Source organism: Mercenaria mercenaria, chromosome 4 (assembly GCF_021730395.1).
Source record: "Mercenaria mercenaria strain notata chromosome 4, MADL_Memer_1, whole genome shotgun sequence".
Taxonomy (NCBI): Eukaryota; Metazoa; Mollusca; class Bivalvia; order Venerida; family Veneridae; genus Mercenaria; species Mercenaria mercenaria.
This window is the reverse complement of record NC_069364.1, coordinates 37,380,784-37,401,962: the sequence shown is the minus strand read 5'-3', so window position 1 is coordinate 37,401,962 and position 21,179 is coordinate 37,380,784. Positions and strand designations below refer to the sequence as shown.

Below are 21,179 nucleotides of genomic sequence, written 5' to 3'. Positions count from 1 at the left end.
ATACCGTCATCTACTGATTTTCAGAATTCATTAGATGTTAATGTAAGAAATTCTGAATCTCTTTTTAAATTATACATTTAAATCAAGGTTAAAGAGAAGTTCAAAGCACCAAAATCCCAAAACACTTTTTGAAAAGTAGTCCTCAGTATTACACACAAGGTCAAGAAACAGATGTAGTAATTATTTAAGAGATAAAATCCAAATGTGATTGTGGTTACACCAGTGAAAAATCTGTACACTATTTCTTTCAGTGTATTAAACATTCACAACAAAGAATCAAACTATTTCAAGAATCCATAACTTTTCAGTATAATAATAATAACAATGATAACAATAATAATGACTTTATTTATAGAGGCGACACAGTTGGGCAAGCCCAGTCTTCCCTGTGAGCCTCTTGAAATATATACATGGTTATTTACAACATGATAGTAATCGCTTAAAACTAATTAACTTTATAAATGTTAATTAAAACATTAAAACAAAGACATAGATTAAACATGACAAGACGTATATGTACATGAATGATAACAGCAATCCAGTAGTGAAGTGTTACTTTTATCAATTCCTAGAATTTAATCTTGAATGATAATTATTAAAATCAAATTTATCCAAAACTGAGGAACAATGGATGACCCATGGATCCATTAGAACAAATAGATGGCAGTAGCAGCATTATATTCAACTGTTATTATATTTTTTCTTCAGTTTCAGTCACATTATGTTTTTTTTTCTTTCAATCTTGTTTGTAATATATAGTTTAATTCATTAAAATAATTAATACTATGTAATAGTTAAAGGGTCAATTGCTAACTTTGGCAGAAGTTGTGGCCCAACATGTTATTGATATAATTTTATCAAGTGTTAATGTATATCTGTAATTCTGTTAATACATGCATTATGCAATAAACAGTTTAAAGTAAAGATGATTTGGCTGGATTTGAGACAAGGAGAGGCTGTGCTCTCTTGCTGACTTGACGTTTCAGCAGTTCTTGAGAGGACTTGACTGTAATAACTAGGCAAATTTATTTTGCGTACTGAGTATGTGCAAATGATTTGAAGGAATTCAGTAGAGGGTGAAATGGAACATTTCTGTGAAATTATTTCCTAATCAGGCCAGTGGTTTCTGAACAGAAGATTTTAAAAGTTGTTTTAGCTCACCTGAGCCAAAGGCTCATGGTGAGCTTTTGTGACTGCTTAATGTCCATTGTCAGTCATCCGTTGTCAGTCGTGTGTCTGTCAAGATTTCTAAAATCTTCTTCTTAAAAACCACTGGGCAGAATTACACCAAACCTCACAGGAATGATCCTTGGGTGGCACCTTTTCGAATTGGTTCAAAGAATTGAATTCCATGCAGACTTTAAAAATCTTCTTGTCCAAAACTGCAAGGCGTAGAGCCTTTATATTTTGCGTGTGACATTATCTAATGGTCCTCTATGAGATTGTTCAAATTGTGCCCCTGGGGTGAAAAGAGGCACTGCCCCGGTGGGGTCCCAAGTTTTACATAGACTCGATAGGAAAAAACTTTGAAAATCTTCTTGTCTGAAACCAAAAGACCCAGGCCTTTGATATTTGTTATGAAGCATTGCCTTGTGGTCCTCTACCAAGATTATTCAAATTATGCCCCTGGGGTGAAAAGAGGTCCTGCCCAGGGGGGTCTCAAGTTTTACATAGACTCATATTGGAATTTTTTGTAAAAATCTTCTTGCCTGAAACTGCAAGGCCTAGGCTTTTGATATTTGGTGTGTTTTATGGCCTTGTGGTCCTCTACCAAAATTGTTAAAATTATGCCTCTGGGTTCAAAAGAGGAACTGCCCTGGGGGTCCCAAATTTAACATAGACTTATATTGGGGAAAAAAATAAAAACCTTTTCTGAAAGTTCAAGGCCTAGGCCTTTGATATTTGGTATGTAGCATTGCCCAGTGGATCTCTAACAAGATTGTTCAAATTATGCCCCTGGGGTGAAAAGAGGCCCCACCCTGGGGGTCACTTGTTATATGAGTTATATAGGAATAAAATTTAGAAATTATCAGATCATATTTCCTAGACTGTTTAATTATAATTACCCGATTACCCCAAGGATTAGGAGTCACTTGACTGTGACCTTGACCTACTGACCTACTTTCTTGTTTCTTAAGATACAGCCTTGAAATTTGGATGACATGTACAGTTTTGCACACCAATCTTAAAACTGACTTTCAGTGACCATGAATGTGACCTACTGACCTACTTTCTAATATTTTAGCGTCAGTTTGCCATATGAAACATGTGGCTCGTATTACTCAGGTGAGCGATTCAGGGTCATCATGACCCTCTTGTTCCTTCTTGTTGCCATGGCAACCAGAATTCTTCATGGATGACTAGATTTGAAGGAATCTATAAGGGGACCACACAAGGAAAACCCTGTGAAGTTTGGTAGAAATTGGCTTTGTAGGAGATGTCCGTCCGAAGAAACTGTGGACAACCAACTGAAAATGGACATTCAACTATCCTAAAAGTTCATCACAAGCACTTTGTGCACAGCGAAGCTGAAAAAGTTTTGATTTAGCAGGGTCCTCTGATTACTAATGTTCTAGAAATCAAAGGTCAAGGGTAAATTTTCATGAAAAGCCATCCATTTGAAATTACTGCATAAAAGTAAGAGGTGAGATACCGACCAAGATCTGTAGTTCTAAAATCAAGGTAACACCCAAGGATGAATGTTTATAGTGCCTCCAGGGGTGTGGAATTCCTATGTCTGACTTGTACGACTCGGGACTTTTTGACGGCGGACAAGTAAGTTTTCGCATTCCGTTTGTCCGCGGACAAGCACAAATTTTCTGGTTTGAAATAAAAAGAGAAAAGAATAACTTAAAACACTGAACAGTGCTTCAAGTTTATGGAGTTTATAAAAGAACTGGAGGTACGAAACGGATGTTTCACCTGCTGAGGGCCTCTTGATTTCTCCAGTTTTGGGAAAATCATACTGCATCTAAATTTAGCATCTCTTCCACTGCGGTCTGATTGGTTCCCTGTCAAGATCTCGTGTGATTTTTGCACACGATAACTAGGCGAATAGAAACCGGAAACGTAAACAATTATTACAAAGTATTGGACAAATTCGTTGTAACAATTTCGTCTGCTAACAAAAATCGAAGCCAACAGTCAAAGCACAAAGGGCTCGCTCGTACGAGTCAGGAAGTTTCATGTTTTCTAACAATCAGAAAAATTCATGTTATCTCACACGGCTTCGCATGGCATGATGGGCAGTCTTTTAGGTATTTCTGTTACTTCTGTTAAACGTTCGACAGCCTCACGGACAAACACATTGCTAAAGTGTCGAACGCTTATTTTTTGAAACAGCTACAGCGTTTGTTACTACTTGTAGTTTATTATCCAAATAATTATTTGCATGCTAAAACGTTGAAAATCAGGGCATGTAAGTTTTGACTGCGGACAAGTAGATTTTTAAGTCTCATTTGTCCGTGGACAAGTGAAAAATATTGGAATTTCCACACCCCTGGCCTCTAACCTTGTCACAGCTATAACACTGACTTACTTCTTAGTTTCTGGATTTGGAACTTGCAACTATGGGTTTGCTCTGTGTATTCTTGTAGTTTTCTTGTCATGACCACTGCATGAATAAGAATCTTTTAATGTTCAAGCAGATTCTGTAATATTACAATGGCAACTACAGTATTTAATGTAATTTTCAGTTGGATAAGTGACTAACAAACATGTAGGAGTTTCACCAATGCAGAAAAGACAATTATTTAAATTTTATATAACTGTATGTGCAGAAACTGATCATCACTGTATTGCTGCATACAGTAATGACAATCATTATACTGTTGTAACAAGAGATTAAGATCTTTATAAAGATCCATTAAGCAATTCATAAGAAAAGCCCATGTAAAGCTTATTTTTTCTATTTTTAGTATGGATGGCAATGTATAGCAGTTTTGGTATTCAAATAATGGTGAAACTTCTGAAAGAATATTCAAATATTCAGTCATCAACTGACCAACAAAAACCCTTATGTCAGCTTCCCTCAGCAAGACAGTATTACAATGAAAACTAGCTTAAACTTCTAACGGAAAAGGGTCTTTCAAAGCAGATATTTTCTTCAATAATCTGCCATTATGAATGGGAACCATAATAAGAACGGGGACCAAATTAAAGCCATCATTAACAAGAATTTGTAACAGAGTTACCAACATCCCCCGCCTAAGGACATTTTTCATAGAACATACTGCATGCCAATACAGCATCTTGGCATGAACAAAAAATAACAAGAGTGCCAGAATGTCACAATATACGTCCGTCATGTAGATGTTACAGTAAAACATATTCTGTATAAATCTGGTAAGTAAGCCAAAACAATGACATATCCAATTCTAACAACCAGGTTAAAAAGTTTCAAGAATAAACTATTTATAGCAGCAACAAAGGGAAGTAAGTTTTGTTTTTCTAAGACCACAAAAAAGTCCATACCAGGAAGAGATACCTTAAAATACACCTAAAATTTAAAATTAACATCTATGTTGTACCACAGAAAAAATGGTCTTGATTTTTCCCTTTGGTCAACTATAAAAAAGTTACAATATGATTTATTTATAGTCTCAACAAAGGGAAGTTCATCTTGAAAAAAAGTTCAAAAAAAAAAAGTTCAAAAAGAAAAAGTTCCAAGTCCACACAATAATCTTTAACAGGTAGCGATAGGTTAAAATACGTACTATATATGAAGAATACGCATATTAAATAAGAAGAAAGGATGAAAGATCCCCAAAGTGCAACATTAAGCTTAACGATAGGGACATAAAAGTGTTAATAGACACTGGCGCAACAGTTAACATACTTGATGAAAGTGCTTATAGAAAGTTAGGAAGTCCAAGGCTATCAACCAAAAATATACTGAAACTTCTCCCTTATGGTGGATGTATGCCATTGCAGTTGCTCGGGGCATGTCAAATAACTGTGGAGAAAAACAATATAATAACATTAGCAAAATTCTATGTTGTTAAAGGAGATCATGGAACGTTAACTTCCCTTGAGCTGAAAGTTATCGAGATTATTCACAGACTGGACAAAAATGAAGATAACTTGGGTGAAAAATATTCCGGAATTTATCAAGGAATAGGTAAATTAAAAGACAGAACAGTAAAATTACACAACAATGAAATAAAACCAGTAGCACAAAGAAATCGCAGGACCCCTTTCAGAAATAAGGTAGAAAAAGAACTTGACAAGCTAATAGACCAAGACATCATTGAAAAAGTTATTAATGAACCAGCATCCTGGATATCACCAATTGTTACCCCACCCAAGAAGAACCCAGACGAAATACGATTATATGTGGATATGAGAGAGGCCAGCAAAGCAACTGAAAAAGAAAGACATCTTATGCCAATAACTGATGAAATTCTGAACGATTTAAATGGATCGAAAATCTTCAGTAAACTCGTTCTCCAGTCTGGATATCACCAGCTAGTCTTACATCCGGAATCCAGATATGTAACTACTTTCAATATGCATAAGGGAATATATAGGTATAAAAGGCTAAACTTTGGCATATCATCAGCAAGTGAAATATTTCCAGAAACAATAAGACAGGTCATTCAAGATCATTTTGATTACAATTGTAAATAGTTACAAAACCATGCCGTCCTTTTATTTCAAACAAAGCTTCTAAATACATGTACACAATAAATACAGCAATCAGTAGTTTTGGAAAATGTTTGAATGAATTATGGACAAAGGACACAGGACCTTCCATATATACTAATAGCTCATCCTGAACCTTCAGTTCGTGAACTAAAAATGCTGTTAAATATTGCTCACACAAATTTAACACAACTAGAGATTGTTTTCACCAAAAAATATGTCTCCCACCATTTACCACATAAAAATTGTAAAATGCCACAAATTAAGGACCGAAACTCCAAGGAAAATCAATGAACCAGAACATTCCAACCATATATACAGATAGGTTTGGCAGTGGTAACTCCTATGAAGCTTTTTGGAATTTCAACCAGTGGTATCAGAGAAGTAGCACAGATAAAAAACAAGAGCTGTCGGAGGACAGCAACGCTCGACTATTCAACAGCCTTGTCAATTGAATTAATACAAAAGTTGAAAAAGGGGCATAATTGTGTAAAATGCAAAGTAGAGGTATTGAACCTCTGTACTGCATGTCATATCATGACAGTGAACAAGTGTGTGAAGTTTCGATCCTTTCCAATTTGTGGATACTGTGATACCAGCTTACATACAAAAACTTAACCAAAAACTGCCAAGTCAAAAAAAGGGACATAATTTTGAAAAAAAAAAGAGTAGAGTTATGGGACTTGCTTAGTGCATGTCAGATCATGACAGTGAACAAGTATGTGAAGTTTCAATCCATTCCCATTATTAAGTACTGAGATACCGGCTTACATACAAAACCTTAACCAAAAATTTCTAAGTCGAAAAAGGGGCATAATTTTGAATAGAGTTATAGAACCTGTGCAATGTAGGTCAGTTTATCACAGTGAACAAGTGTGTGAAGTTTCAATCCATTCCCACAAGTGGTTACTGAGATACCAGCTTACATACAAAACCTTAACTAAAAATTTCTAAGTCGAAAAAGGGGCATAATTTTGAAAAAAAAATGAGCAGAGTTATGGGACTTGCTTAGTGCATGTCAGATCATGACAGTGAACAAGTATGTGAAGTTTCAATCCATTCCCATTAGTAAGTACTGAGATACCAGCTTACATACAAAACCTTAACCAAAAATTTCTAAGACGAAAAAGGGGCATAATTTTGTAAAAAAGCAAAATAGAGTTATGGAACCTGTGCAGTGTAGGTCAGTTTATCACAGTGAATAAGTGTGTGAAGTTTCAATCCATTCCCACAAGTGGTTATTGAGATACCAGCTTACATACAAAACCTTAACCAAATCGGGACGCGGACGCCGATGCGGACGCCGACGCATGGGCGAGTCCAATAGCTCTACTATTCTATGAATAGTCGAGCTAACAAGAGCTGTCACTAATGGTGACAAATGCCCACGCAGCACCTTGACCTTTGACCTGGTGACCTTGACCTATAACCTGGTGACCCCAAAGTCAGTAGGGGTCGTGTACCCAATAAGTAATGTCAGCATGGGAAGTTTGAAGGTCCTGGGTGCAGTGGTTCATGAGTAAAGTGCCTTCATGCAAAAAGTTAACGTTGTGACGAACGAACTAACAAACGAACGGACGGACAGTTGAAAATTAATTTGCCTCCCTTCGGGGGCATAACAAGGAGCTGCATTCAATAAACGCTTGATGCCTCCGGTGGCATCCTTGTCGATACAAAGCAACCTAAGTCCAAAACAAGGTCAAGGTCAAACTGAGGTCAGGTGATGTTTGAAGATGAGGAATGGTCACAGGTTACATCTATATTAGTATCAATTCATTCTTGTAAGTGATATTGATGCTAGACGAAACGGTCCCATTTGGTTAACCTAGAGATGGCCCATATAAAGCAACCCAAGTCCAAAATAAGGTCAAGGTCAAACAGGTCAGGTGATGTTTGAAGATGAGGAATGGTCACAGGTTACATCTGTATTAGTATCAATTCATTCTTGTAAGTGGTATTGATGCTAGACGAAACGGTCCCATTTGGTTAACCAAGAGATGGCCCATATAAAGCAACCTAAGTCCAAAATGAGGTCAAGGTCAAGGTCAAACTGAGGTCAGGTGATGTTTGAAGATGAGGAATGGTCACAGGTTACATCTGTATTAGTATCAATTCATTCTTGTAAGCGGTATTGATGCTAGACGAAACGGTCCCATTTGGTTAACCAAGAGATGGCCCATATAAGCAACCTTAGGTTGAAGTCCAAAATGAGGTCAAGGTCATGGTCAAACTGAGGTCAGGTGCTGTTTGAAGATGAGGCATAGTCACAGGTTACATCTGCATTAGTATCAAGTCATCTAGTAAGGGGTATTGATGCTAGACGAAACTGTCCCATTTGGTTAACCTCGTACAGACGGACAGGACAATCACTATATGTCTCCCGCATCAGTAGATGCCGGGGGCATAAAAATTTGGCAAATCAAGGGTCATGACTCCACTGAAAATAACTTGATCAGAACATGACAATAACATGCACAACATATGCTTCACACTACTCACTTGTGAGGTTTGGTGAAATTCAGCCTAACTGTTTATAGCAAGGAGAAAGTACACTGTGAAATAAGACAAATCAAGGGCCATAACTCTGATGAATAACACTAAACCAGAAAACACCAATGACATGTATAACTAGACTTAACACTGATAATTCCTATAAGGTTTAGCCAAAATATAAGATCTGACAAAAAAGAACTAACTCCTCTGAAAAACATTAACCGGAAGACACCGATGTGTGAAATAAGTCTTGGCACTGATTACTCCTGTAAGGCCTGGTGGAAATCTGCCAAATAATGGAAGTGAAGTGGCAAAAACATAAAATTTGATGAACCAAGGGCCAACTCCGCTGAAAATGATCAAACCGAAAAATGCTGAAGATATGCACAACTAGGCTTGACAATAATCACTCTTGTGAAGCCTGGTATAAATCTGTCCACTGGTGTTGGAGGAGTTGGGTGGACAAACTTTGTGACAGACAGACAGCACTAAATCAGTATGTCTCCCCCACTACTTGTGGGAGACATTTTGATCATAGATATCATTAACAGAATGCAGACATGTAAGATATCAGTATGATACACCAGTACATGCACACTGATTCTCACAGTAATTAAAAGATATAACAGATTTTAACAATATAAAAACCAATTGCATTTACCATTTCAATAAATAAGTTAAATAGATCAATATTATAAATGTACAATATGATCACAGCTTTTAGTGGCCAATATCGTCCCTACAATATTTTTTCCTTCCAAGGAGGACTTTGTGTGCTTGCATGCAGGTGTCTATTTTATTGCTGCCAGTCAGGCTTATCATATAACAACTCTTATAGAAGAGTGCTTGTATTCATAAAATACATGATATTTAAACACACTCCACTTCCAGATACAATCTGATCTGGCGAGAAACCCCCCGAGAATGCTATATTTGTCTTATGTGAAACTGGTCTATTTTCTGTTTACAATAAAGTGTCTCACCACCAAACATCTGACCCTCCTGTGTGTAGCAGTACAGAAAAAACATTTGAAAAAATAAGTTAAGCATCTAAAGGCTGATGCCCGAATGCACATTCAATAATAAATCTTTTAGCTTAGTTAACTTATAGTAGATTTCAGCATTTCAATCTAAATCAAATGTAATGGTTCCCGAGATACAAATCGTAACTCAGTGAGCTACAGGTAAAACAGTTTCTGCAAAAAAACAACCGAGATCCTGTCCTTGAGTCAGTATTAGTGTGAGAATCATACTGAACATTTCAACTGTTTCTGTTTACAGCAGTTAACACAGTACAGCATCATCAAAAACATCACTTTCAATAAGAGCCATTAATGATCCCTTTCCAATTCAAAAACAGTAATTCATATATAAAATGATTAGAAATTTTCTGTTTTACCTATTAAATCATACGAGATATGCTCACACTGCTACCCAGACTTCCTTGAATAAACAACATTATATGACAGTGCTATAATTAAGATTTTGTGCTGTGTTTGTAACTGTGTAGTCTAGTTCTATCTGGCACATTGTGTCCCCTGTTGTTGTATTGTCTTCTGCCATTATTTTCTCTTCCCCTATATTGGAGCTTACTATCTGCTGTCACCAAATTCTGCTGAGCAAAAATTAAACTGTTAAAAAGGAAAGACAACTTCAGTTTATAATTGGTGAGCTGTAAGTTTTAACGAAAGATGAAATTTACATTGTACGTCATTTACGCAAAATGGAAATAAGTGGTTTGTATTTTTAAGTATTCTTAGTATGTCACTTGAAAATAAAGTTATTACTTGGCCTGTTGTACTGCTATGTGTAACCTTCTTTTCTACTATCTTTCTTGGATACAATTTGTTTTCTAAACAAGAGCTGTCTATTTGAAGAACAGATGAAAGTATGGGGTCAAAATATTACCTGAGACAAAAGAAGAAAAACATATAAGACCAGCAACATACCTGTATTTGTGGAACTGGATAAGTCTTGCACTATATGGCAATGTGTGGCCATGATGTTAAAAGTTTCAAAGTCATATATCAAACAGTTTAGACAAAATATGGAATGGTATGAAAAACACAACTAATTTCTATGTCAAACAAGAGCTGTCCATAAGACAGTACGCTCGACTTTTCTCAGTGCTTGACTCTGAATAAGAGCTTTGCCAGTAAAAAAAAAAATCCAAGTTAAAAAGGGATATAACTCTGTCAAAATTCAAATCAGAGTTATGGGAATTGCGTCTCCTGGTGTAGATTTTGATAGTAAATAACAATTTTGAGTTTCAAGTCAAAAGCTTTAATAGTAACAGTGATATTTGACTTTATCAAAAACTTTAACCAAAAATTCTAAGTTAAAAAGGGGCATAATTCTGTCAAAATTCAAATCAGAGTTATGGGGATTGTTTCTCCTGGTGTAGACTTTGATGGTAAATAACTATTTTAAGTTTCAAGTCAATAGCTTTGATAGTAACAGAGATATTTGACTTTATCAAAAACTTTAACCAACAGCGACTCCGACGCCGGGGCGAGTACAATAGCTCTACTTTTTCTTCGAAAAGTCGAGCTAAAAAGGGCCATACCTGAGCTAAAGTCCTTGTCCTAGTCATGTAATCTTGCCTACATATGTAGACAATGATGGTAAACAAGTTTCAAAGCCACATGACAAACAGATTAGGCAAAATATTGACTGGTATAAAAAAATTATGATGGTAAACAAGTTTCAAAGACATATGACAAAAAGATTAGGCAAAATATGGACTGGTATAATTTTTTTAACTGATTTCTAAGTCCAAAAAGTGCCATAATTCAGCCAAAAGAGTTGACAGAGTTATGTACTCTTGCCTACAGATGGAGATCATGATGATAAACAAGTGTTCAAAAGTTTCAAAGCCACACGTCAAATAGTTTTGACAAATCATGGACTTATACAAAAACTGAACCAATTTCAAAGTCCAAAAAGGGCCATAATTCGGCCAAAATAGTTTATAAGTGTGCTGGTCAGTATGTAAGAAAAGTGTTGTAGTTCAGAATTTCTAAGTACAAAAAGGGACCATAATTCTGACAAAATGCAGGTTACAGTTATGGTTCTTGGCCTACATAGTCACTTAATGATGATAAACAAGTAGCTGTAGCTCTTATAAGAATGGCGTCAGTCACATAACTGCAGCACCGTACCATCCAAAAACAAATGATTTAGCTGAAAGATTTGTTCAGACATTTAAACAAGCTCTAGCCTTCACAAATGATTCAGGAACTTTACAGACCAACTTGTCAAGATTTCTTATGCAATATAGGAACATAGAACTCGACAACTCAGGAAACACAAGCCAAACTAATGTTTGGTCGTGCTCTGGTGACCCTGCTAGATAAGTTCAAACTGAGCTTAGAAAATCACATGGGAAAATCTCAACGGAAAAAGGGACAGGAACTATTCAATACAAGATGTGGTAATAGTAAGAGATTATCACAAGAAATGTGAAAAGTGGATTCCTGGTGTCATTAAGACACAAAAGGAACCAGTAACATGGAGAAGACATGCTGATCAACATAGATCAGCAGATATCTACCCCACACCTGTTGAAGTTTCCGACACCAGTGTAGGGAATAAACAAGTGTTCATAGTGATTCCAGATCAAGATCAAGTGGTGAATGTGTTCCAGAGCAGGGACATAATTCAAACAAACCCAGTGCTCAACAGCTACATGTGGACCTACAACATTCCAAAACTACGACGTTCCAATCACACTGTAAAAGAACAACGGATAAGTTGGATCTGTCATTCATTCCAAAACAGGGGCACAATAATTTGCATGTGTGGAATCTGGATTATATTAAGGTCAAGAGTGTTTGATTTATCAGATCACAGGTGTTAAGGGGCATAATAATCCCCAGGCATGATCTTGACATAGCACAAGAAGTGCTTATAACTTAGTTTATTTAGTTTTTGTTTTCTAGTCTTCTTTACTAGTTGTAGTTATTACTTTTCATATGCTGATATGTTGTGTACATGTATGAATAAACAGACTTACATAATTATATCTTTATATTAATAACTAGATTGTAAACCTGTGTTCGGAATATTTTAATTTGATAATATTTTCAAACAAAAATAATGTATGAACATGTTATTTCAATTAATAATATCACCTTAAATAACATTTTTGCTTAACTTTTACAATTAAGTTTTAAGTAAGTGTGGGGGTGTGGTATGTATTCATATTTTAGTGCTTGTACACCTATTGTACATCATATATATTTAGTTTTCCTATACCTCATATAAAGTGTTGTGAAATCTACTTGACTTCTTATTTTTCTGAGCCGAATTTCATGGCTAAATAATCCTGTAGGACCTCTAACCCCCAAACTTAACAAAACTGTTCTAGTGTATGGAACCCTTACCATCTGAAGGATATAGATAAATTAGAAAACATTCAAAGACAAGCTGCAAGATTTGTAAACAAATAATTACAGCAAGACTGTGACTGTCGCTTACGATATTAACTAGGTACGAATCAATTCTAGAACGAATTGTAGATTGTGATAGCCATCAGTAACCTCCCTTTTTACTTTGCACGCCATTACGAATACGTTTAAGATACGTTTAACATTTGTGTCAAGTCGTTCGTTCGTGGACACATTATTCAGGCCCAAAGAGGTTGGTATTGATGCAAATTAGTACATTTAAATGTTTTACTTAACTCTTTCAGCTGTATTTGGCATCTGACTCGTATTTGTATTGTTTCCAAACGTTTGAATAGATTTGTCACATAATTTCACGATGCAGTATTTTCTTTGTGTTCAGATTTAAGACTCTTAAGGTAATATTTCGTACTTATTTCTTTGCAGTTTCGATGTAGAATGTTAGAGTTTGTAGAATTGTAAAAGACAGATTGTACACAAAGGCAGAAATTAATCATTTAAAGCATTCTTCAGTTGATTCATTTGGGCCAATTTTGTCAGTTCGTTTAACGTAACGTCACAGTCGAAACTCTACGGCTAGATGAGGGTAAGCAAACTTCAAAGGCATGTCAGAGAGTACAAAGATCCTGAACATCTTACATTACAACGGACTCCGATTATTCTCAGCGATAGCAAAGGGAAATATTTAAAGCCTTACATTAATGGCCAATCCGTAATACAATCAAACATAAAGTGGATTTCTAAAGGTGGATTTGATTCTGGTGCAGCTTTAAAGTGGATCGACCGAAACGTGCACAAACCGAAGGAGGAGGTCGGTGCTGCTTGCATATATGTCTGGATTGGGACTTGCGATCTTACAGAAAAGAGAGGCAAATTTATCTATCTAAAACGAAACCTGCCTCAAGAAAACATAAACAAAATTAAAGATAAATGCATCTTAAACAATGTAAGAGTAATGTTTTTGCAGGTTCCTTATTATTCCATACAAATCTGGAACGAACTTAAAGGGGTGAAAACCAGAGATTTCTTAGAAGATGATAAACAACTATCATTGGCTGTTGACAAGTTGAACAATTCTATTAATACCTTGAATACTGATCTTGGAATTTGCACGCCAAAATTCAACGAAGACTTGAAACGCAGCAGGAAGTCTAAAGGCAGGAAAGCTCGATAATCCTTCAACTTGAGTCTCTTAAAAGATGGAGTACATCCGGGGCATGACTTAGCAAAATCCTGGCTAACTTCGTTATTGAAAAACATTAGCAGATTTTGTGTGTAATTTCTGTTTACACATTTTTTACAATTTGACGTTTGCGTGTTGGCTGTGATTGCACTGCCACACAATTGTGATAAACATTAGTGTTACTTGGATATAAAACATAGTGTGTAGGTACCCTTACAGAAGCAAGCCTCTGTGGCGTACATGCTGCGTATTTACTGTGTATATGCCGCGAACACAGTAGTACACCAGAGGAGTACATTTTACATACACCGCATGCCGCATACATGCCGCATACTATTTCGACGAGTACACAGCATGTACGCAGGAGGTCACTAGTACACTTCAAGTACGCAGCACAGACTCTGAAAATTTAAGGAGTACACTGCATGTACGCAGGAGGGACTTGTACAAGAAAATAGTACACTGTATGTACACCGCAGATACTTTGAAATTTGTGCAGTACACTTCATATACGCGGGAAAGACTTGTACAATTTCTTTTGGAATTTATACTTAGTTTTTTTTTTATAAGTTAAAGTCTGAAGTAAACTTCATATATGCGGGAGGGACTTGTTCATTTTCTTTTGGTGTTTATACTTTGAATTTTTTCAGGTAAAAGTCTGAAGTACACTTCATGCAGGAAGGATTTGTACATTTTTTTTTTTTTTTTTTTTGGAAGCAAGAACTTGATTTCCGAGTAACTTTTATCTTGATAGCATAGAATATTTCAGATTACCGGTATTCTGAACAATGAAAATTTGCCAGTTGCCATTCTGTGTATTTTATACTTCTTTGTTTTTACGGACATAAAAGTGTATAAATGCTTATATAATTCCAGTCCTAGATTGTTCTCAGATTGATTTTAATCAAAATAAATACATACTAGGCACACATCGATTATGATAAATCATAACACTTATATTTAGTTGCATTAAAGTTGTTTCCCCTTGATGCAGATACGCCATTTTCTTCAAATGTTTACCAAATTAAATGCTACAAAAAATTGATTTATTTCATTGAAATGTGGATGAAGAAAAGCATACTAATTTATTTGATAACATCATTCTACATTATTTTGGTAAGGGTAAATACTTATTGATGCATGTCACTTATCTTTTTTCTGTTTTTTTTCTGTCCAAATGGTAAGCATTTGCATAAGAAAGTTGGTGGGGTAAGGAATTTACATTATCGCCGCAAGAGTACACAGCATGTATGCAGCAGGAGTACACAGCATGTACGCCGCAGGACTTGGGCCAGGAGTACACAGTATGTACACCGCAGGAGTACACGGCATGTACGCCGCAGGAGTACACAGCATGTACGCCACAGGGGTAGTACACCGCAGGCTCATTTGCATGTGAAAAGTGTATGTGCCGCGTACATGCTGCGTACTATTTCCCGCATACTAATTTCCTCCAGCGTACATCCTGTGTACTATGTAGTCCACAGCATGTACGCAGCAAGTAGTACGCGGCAGAGCTCATTTGCATGTCAAAAGTGTACTACAAACGTACTATCGGTGTATGTGCGGTGTATATCCTGCGTACTATTTAAAGCCCTTGATTTCAGTACACATCATGTACGCATCATATACGCTGTATGTACACAGCAAGAGTACGCAGCAGGCCTTTTTCTTCTGTAAGGGTAGTGATTGCACTGCCACACAATTGTGATAAACATTAGACAGTGTTACTTAGATATAAAACATAGTGTGTAGGTAGTGATTGCACTGCTGCAAACCTGTTTGTATTTGAACATTACTTTCATTGTTTAGGACTGTATTTTACTCATACTGCTCCAACTATTGTATTTTTGTATTTTTTCAAATTTTTTCAAGTAACCAATCATTTTAAGATATCCTTTAAGTTAAGCAAAATATGGAAAGCAACGTTTGTAATCCAGATGAACAGCCTCGGAATCAATGGAGGTTAGCTAGGATAGTTGAAACCGTGAAGGATCAAGATGGTCTGGTAAGGAAAACACGAATTGCTTTGGCGGATTCATCGCTTGATAGTTAAGGTAAGAGCGTAAACGCTGTAACCTATCTGGACAGACCTATTCACAAGTTGATCCTGCTACACGAGATCGAGGAAATCCCCGTCGGAGAGCATGAATGCAGAGATGATTAATATAATGTATTTTGAAGGCAGGATAATTAATTTTATAACATTAACTTGGTAAATTACTTATCATAATTTAAGGGAGCCATGTGACTGTCGCTTACGATATTAACTAGGTACGAATCAATTCTAGAAAGAAACGTAGATTGTGATAGCTATTAGTAACCTCCCTTTTTACTTTGCGCGCCATTACGAATACGTTTAAGATACGTTTAACATTTGTGTCAAATCCTTCGTTCGTGGACACATTATTCAGGCCCAAAGAGGTTGGTATTGATGCAAATTAGTACATTTAAATGTTTTACTTAACTCTTTCGGCTGTATTTGGCATCTGATTCATATTTGTATTGTTTCCAAACGTTCGAATAGATTTGTCTCATAATTTCACGATGCAGTATTTTCTTTGTGTTCAGATTTAAGACTCTTAAGGTAATATTTCGTACTTATTTCTTTGCAGTTTTGACGTAGAATGTTAAAATTTGTAGAATTGTAAAAGACAGATTGTACACAAAGGCAGAAATTAAACATTTAAAGCATTCTTCAGTTGATTCGTTTGGGCCAATTTTGTCAGTTCGTTTAACATACAGTCACAAAGACCCTGGGCAAAGTCTCAAATATCACAGAAGACTTAAACTAGAATACTTTGCAATTTAAAAGACAATATAGAAGACTAATTTTATTTCACAAAATGGTTTATCATTACGTAGATGTTGATCCTAAGCAATATGTTACACCTTACACAAGACAGTCTAGACACTACAATCATCTGGCATCTCAGATACCAGCTACTACAGCTGATTATTATAAAAATTCATGTCTCCCTAAAACAGTGGTTCAGTGGAACACATTGTGATCACAATACCTCACCATGTGCACCTTGTGCTCAGGTGAACTAAAAACCAGTACTACTGCTGCATCTGGTTGGACCAGAAGTGCGAGGGATTTTCTAAACACTGGACAACACTGGTAATGATAATAATTTCAATGCCGCAGTTGATGCATTAAATAATGATTTTAAGCCAAAACTTGATATATCATAATTATGAAGGACACAAATTCAACTATCCAGGATACGCAACGCATCTTAAACAACTAGGTATCTCATGGGACTTTAATGACACAAATGATAGAATTAGAGACCAAAAAATGTACATCAACAACATTACGCAGAAAGTTTTCCTCTGTCATAAAGACTTGACATTAGAAAAAGTTCTGGAACTGTCATCAACATTCGAACGTGCACAAGACAGTGCCACAAATGGAACATCAAAGTTCAAAACAGCAACAAACGGATGACACCATGTATCAACTGAAACATTTGACTGTGCGACAATGACAACTACTAGCGAACAGCTAGTGGTAGAGGCAGATTTCATCAACAGCCTCTGCTGATGCATGTAGAATGTTACAGCTGTGGCCAATGGGGTCACGTGGCTATAGATCAAAATTGTCCAGCAGCATGTGCAGTATGTACAAAATGTGAATTTACTGGACATTTTGCAGTAAAATACAAATCTAAAAGGAAAAAGGAACAACCAAAACAGAAAGTTCGGTCACCTGACAATGAAACCTCCTCAGACAGTGAAAATGAATATCTTTTTTTTTTAACATCAACTCAAATGGGAAAGTGTCAAACAAAATAACAGTCAATGTCAGTAATATTCCACTGAATATGGACATAAATTCAGGAGCTAGTTGTAACATTGTGGACAAAAACACATGGAATTTTCTAAAATAGCAGAAACAATTTCAACGCTTAACACATCAAAAATCCACAGATAAAATAGTGTTCGCTTATGGAAGCAAACAACCACTGCTTGGTGTATTTTGTGTGAAAATTGAGAGACTATCAATGACGTAGAATTCTCGGTTCTGGACAGTAAGGGACAAGCACTGCTTATTAAAGACACATCCAATAGTCTCAATGTCCTCAGGACTGGACCTGAAGTTACTTTGGTCAAAGAAGACATCATAAGCAAAAACCCTGAACTGTTCAAAGGAACAGGGAAAATGAAAGATTTTCTCAACTGCAAATTCCCAGTGATGAAAACATCAAACCAGTTGTCCAATCAGTAATAGTCCGAGAGCTCACGGACTTTTACTGCAACAAAAGAGGCCAAAAGAAGTTTAACATTTTGGAAAATTTTTCAATATCCTCCATGAAAACCCATTTCTTAAGTGTCAAAGCCGTGCCTATCTATTTTTTTTGTTCACTTATGTTTGTGATAGGGGGGGTAAAACTCACTTGTAAAAATATAAGGGGGTTTGGGTAAATTTTACGTCTACAAGTTTTTTCACTGTTTAAATTACAGTAATTATCTGATTGTCAGTAAATGTAAATAATGAACCAAAAATGACAGCAGTAAGAAATTCATCAAAAAGGACTGAAGGGCAAACTGGATATTCAAGGTCAAAGGTCAATTTATTTAAAATCACAAAATTTGGCACATTTGAATTTATTTTTATTCTTAAAAATATTTTATTATCATAAGACCTCGCCCTTTATTTATGTAAATGCGTATAAATCAGCCAAAATCAGCAATGCAAATTTTTATTGCAGAATGTCAAGGTCAACCCTGATAATTTGGAGGTCAAAGATCATTTTTCATGTAAAAACGTAAAAAATTATTGCCTTAACTTTTTCTAGCCCAGTTTAATATGTTTTCCCCACATTATTAGTCAATGAAGTTAATTTCGTTTTAATGTTTGTATGTCAGGCAAAGTCACCAGTGCAAAATGAACCCCCAAAATGCCAAGAGAAAAGCTTATATCAAGGTCAAAGGTCAATTTGTGTGAAAATGGCATGAATAGCTTCCTGTTTGAAATAAACAGATATGTTTTAATCATTATAAGTAACTGCTCGTGATTTTTTTTAAAATGTATTATATGTCCCCACAATGTCAGTAATAAAGATACGTCTAAAATCAGACAAGTTCAAATGTAATATAAGGGTCAAAGGTCATTTTCAAGTAAAAGAATGAAAAAAAGCTCTTTAATTTTCTCTTTGTTAACAATATCTTGTCGATATTAGTCCATGATATCAGTTCATTTTAATATGTAAATGTTAGACGATGTCTGATGCACAAATAATTTCAAAACATTCAAGTTAAACCATAATATGAAAGGTCAAAGGTCAAAAAGTGGGTAAAATGTGCAATATATCACCTGTTTGTAACAATTTTTATTGTTTAAAAGTATTTGTTTTGTCATTTCAGTAACGATCGTTTTTTCAATTTTAACTGTATAATGTCAGACAATGTCATGGAAGGGAAAGTATGTCAAGGTCAAACCTGGTATTAAAGATCAGGGTCATTTTTGTGTAAAAGATCAAAATGTAGCATACTTACTCATTCTTTTTTAAAAATAGCTTCTTGTTATAATTCAATTTTAGAAATTTTATTTTAATTTTATAAAATTCAAGCAAGGACAGCTATGTAGGTTTTCTCTAAAAGGTCAAAGCCAACCCTTTTATGAAAGGTAAAGGACATTTTGTGTAAAAAATTCGCAAAAACAGCATGTTGTAATGATCTTTCTTTATTGTTTTAGAAATTTTTGTCACACTAGTAACTGATCATTTTTCATTTAAAGTATATATAACAGATGACATCATTCTTCCTTGATTATAAAAAATTGTAAAAAACCGACATTAAAGGTAAAGGGAGAGGTCTTCAAGAAACTCGCCATTATGAAAAAAGGCTTGAACAAGTTGGGGAGCAAATGAAAAGTCTTAACGGTAAGTCTACACAGGCACCATACGGCCCCATAGCATAGCACGCATCCACCTCATGGGAACTGCTTCCATAACCAGAAAGATAAACTAGACAAGGTTCAAATTCAGGCCAGAGGAAAACAACTCCAATAAAAAAAAAAAACGAAAAGACAGCCAACCTTGAGCCCATTAGAGATAAGACGAGAGTACGAAGCCCTTGTGCGCAGAGAAGGCAAAGAGACTACCATCACACCCACTCCACTCAAAACTCGAGAGCAGAACCAAGAACAGACTGAAACGACAGAGTCTCACCATATCGTCAAAGGACTGCAGAAAGGAAAAGCAGCAGCACTAGATGAGAGGCAAAGCAGCTGTGCCCGATGAATGGGTTCCTAGACAATGTGCTCCAAAGATCAAATTGGTGGTTCCCAAAGGAGTAGAAGAAAAGGGAAAACAACACCAGGCTCACCAGCAATCTCTTACGCTAGAGATGACAATGACAGCATCCAGCACACTCTTGGATCCAAGCATATACAGATGGATCAGTGGAAAAACAGTTCAGAATGCGGGAGTGGTGCCTAAAATCAAATTTCCAGAACAAAATAAAATAGGAAATGGCTTTGACACTAGATGCGGCAGTGAACTGCACCGGTTCTGCAAGTCGCTGACATCTCCCCACAGCTTGGCTCAAAAGGGATGTCTGTGGGCAAACTTCTTGCGTACTTCTTCCAGACAGAAACCTTTCTGTAGAGTGTAATGGTATTTGTTCCTCTGATACGCACTGGCATTTTGGTGTCTTTGCAACACCCCGCTCTTCGTATGTTTTCTCAGGCCACAGTGTCCAGTGCGCTAACGGAGGAAGTTCTTGGCTTTCTCGGATTAGCTTTGCAGACCTTTATTATTGGGCAGGTAGCCTCCATCACTTATGTTCTTCTAGTCTGACGCAAATCTATTCTTAGCAGAATCTTAGATTCTCTGTATGAAGTTGGGGGTTTGGGGGACTGTATTTATTGATTGCTTCCTTTGCAAAGTTCGTCCGCAGCTTCATTTTGGGCTTGCCCACATTTCCAGCAGCTGTCTCGTTAAGATGTCTGATGGACCTCCTGAGAGAGCCTGAAGAGCTCACTTGGAGTCTGTTAGGAAACAATATTTTGTCCTTTTCTCCTCGCCCATACAGTTGGGGTGGGGCCGAAATTGGGGCTTGCGCTGGGCTCTAAAGTTGGAGAATCTCTGCCGACTGGTTTGACAGAGGGTGAGAGAATTTGATGTAGGCAATTCACTCCCACATTCATGAACTGCTTTTTCCACTGATCTATCGGTATTTTGCTTGGATCCAAGAGTATGCTGGATAGCGGTCATTAATCATTTCTACCGTAAAAGATTGTTGGTGAGCCTGATTTTGTTTTCCCTTTTCTTCTACTCCTGGCACCTCCAATCTGATCTTTGGAGCACATTGCCTAGGAACCCTTTCACCGGCACAAGGGGCTCTGCCTCTGGCCCCGGGGCTTCTGCTTTTCCTTTCTGCAGTCCTTTGACGAATGGTTAGACGCCCGTTTCAGTCTGTTCTTTGTTCTGCTCTCGAGTTTT

The 21,179-nt window shown here is 36.4% G+C and overlaps 2 long non-coding RNA genes across 2 annotated transcripts; one reads left to right on the top strand and one right to left on the bottom strand.

Annotated features, from left to right (window-relative positions):
* Window positions 1-328: 328 nt before the first annotated feature.
* LOC128556302 (uncharacterized) lies at window positions 329-13,061 on the bottom strand. Its single transcript, XR_008370553.1, has 2 exons — window positions 7,469-13,061; window positions 329-7,293 (listed from the first exon to the last, which is right to left on the bottom strand). It is a non-coding gene; the product is annotated as an uncharacterized LOC128556302 (long non-coding RNA).
* Window positions 12,704-14,325, top strand: LOC128556303 (uncharacterized). Its single transcript, XR_008370554.1, has 2 exons — window positions 12,704-12,777; window positions 12,969-14,325. It is a non-coding gene; the product is annotated as an uncharacterized LOC128556303 (long non-coding RNA).
* Window positions 14,326-21,179: the final 6,854 nt, after the last annotated feature.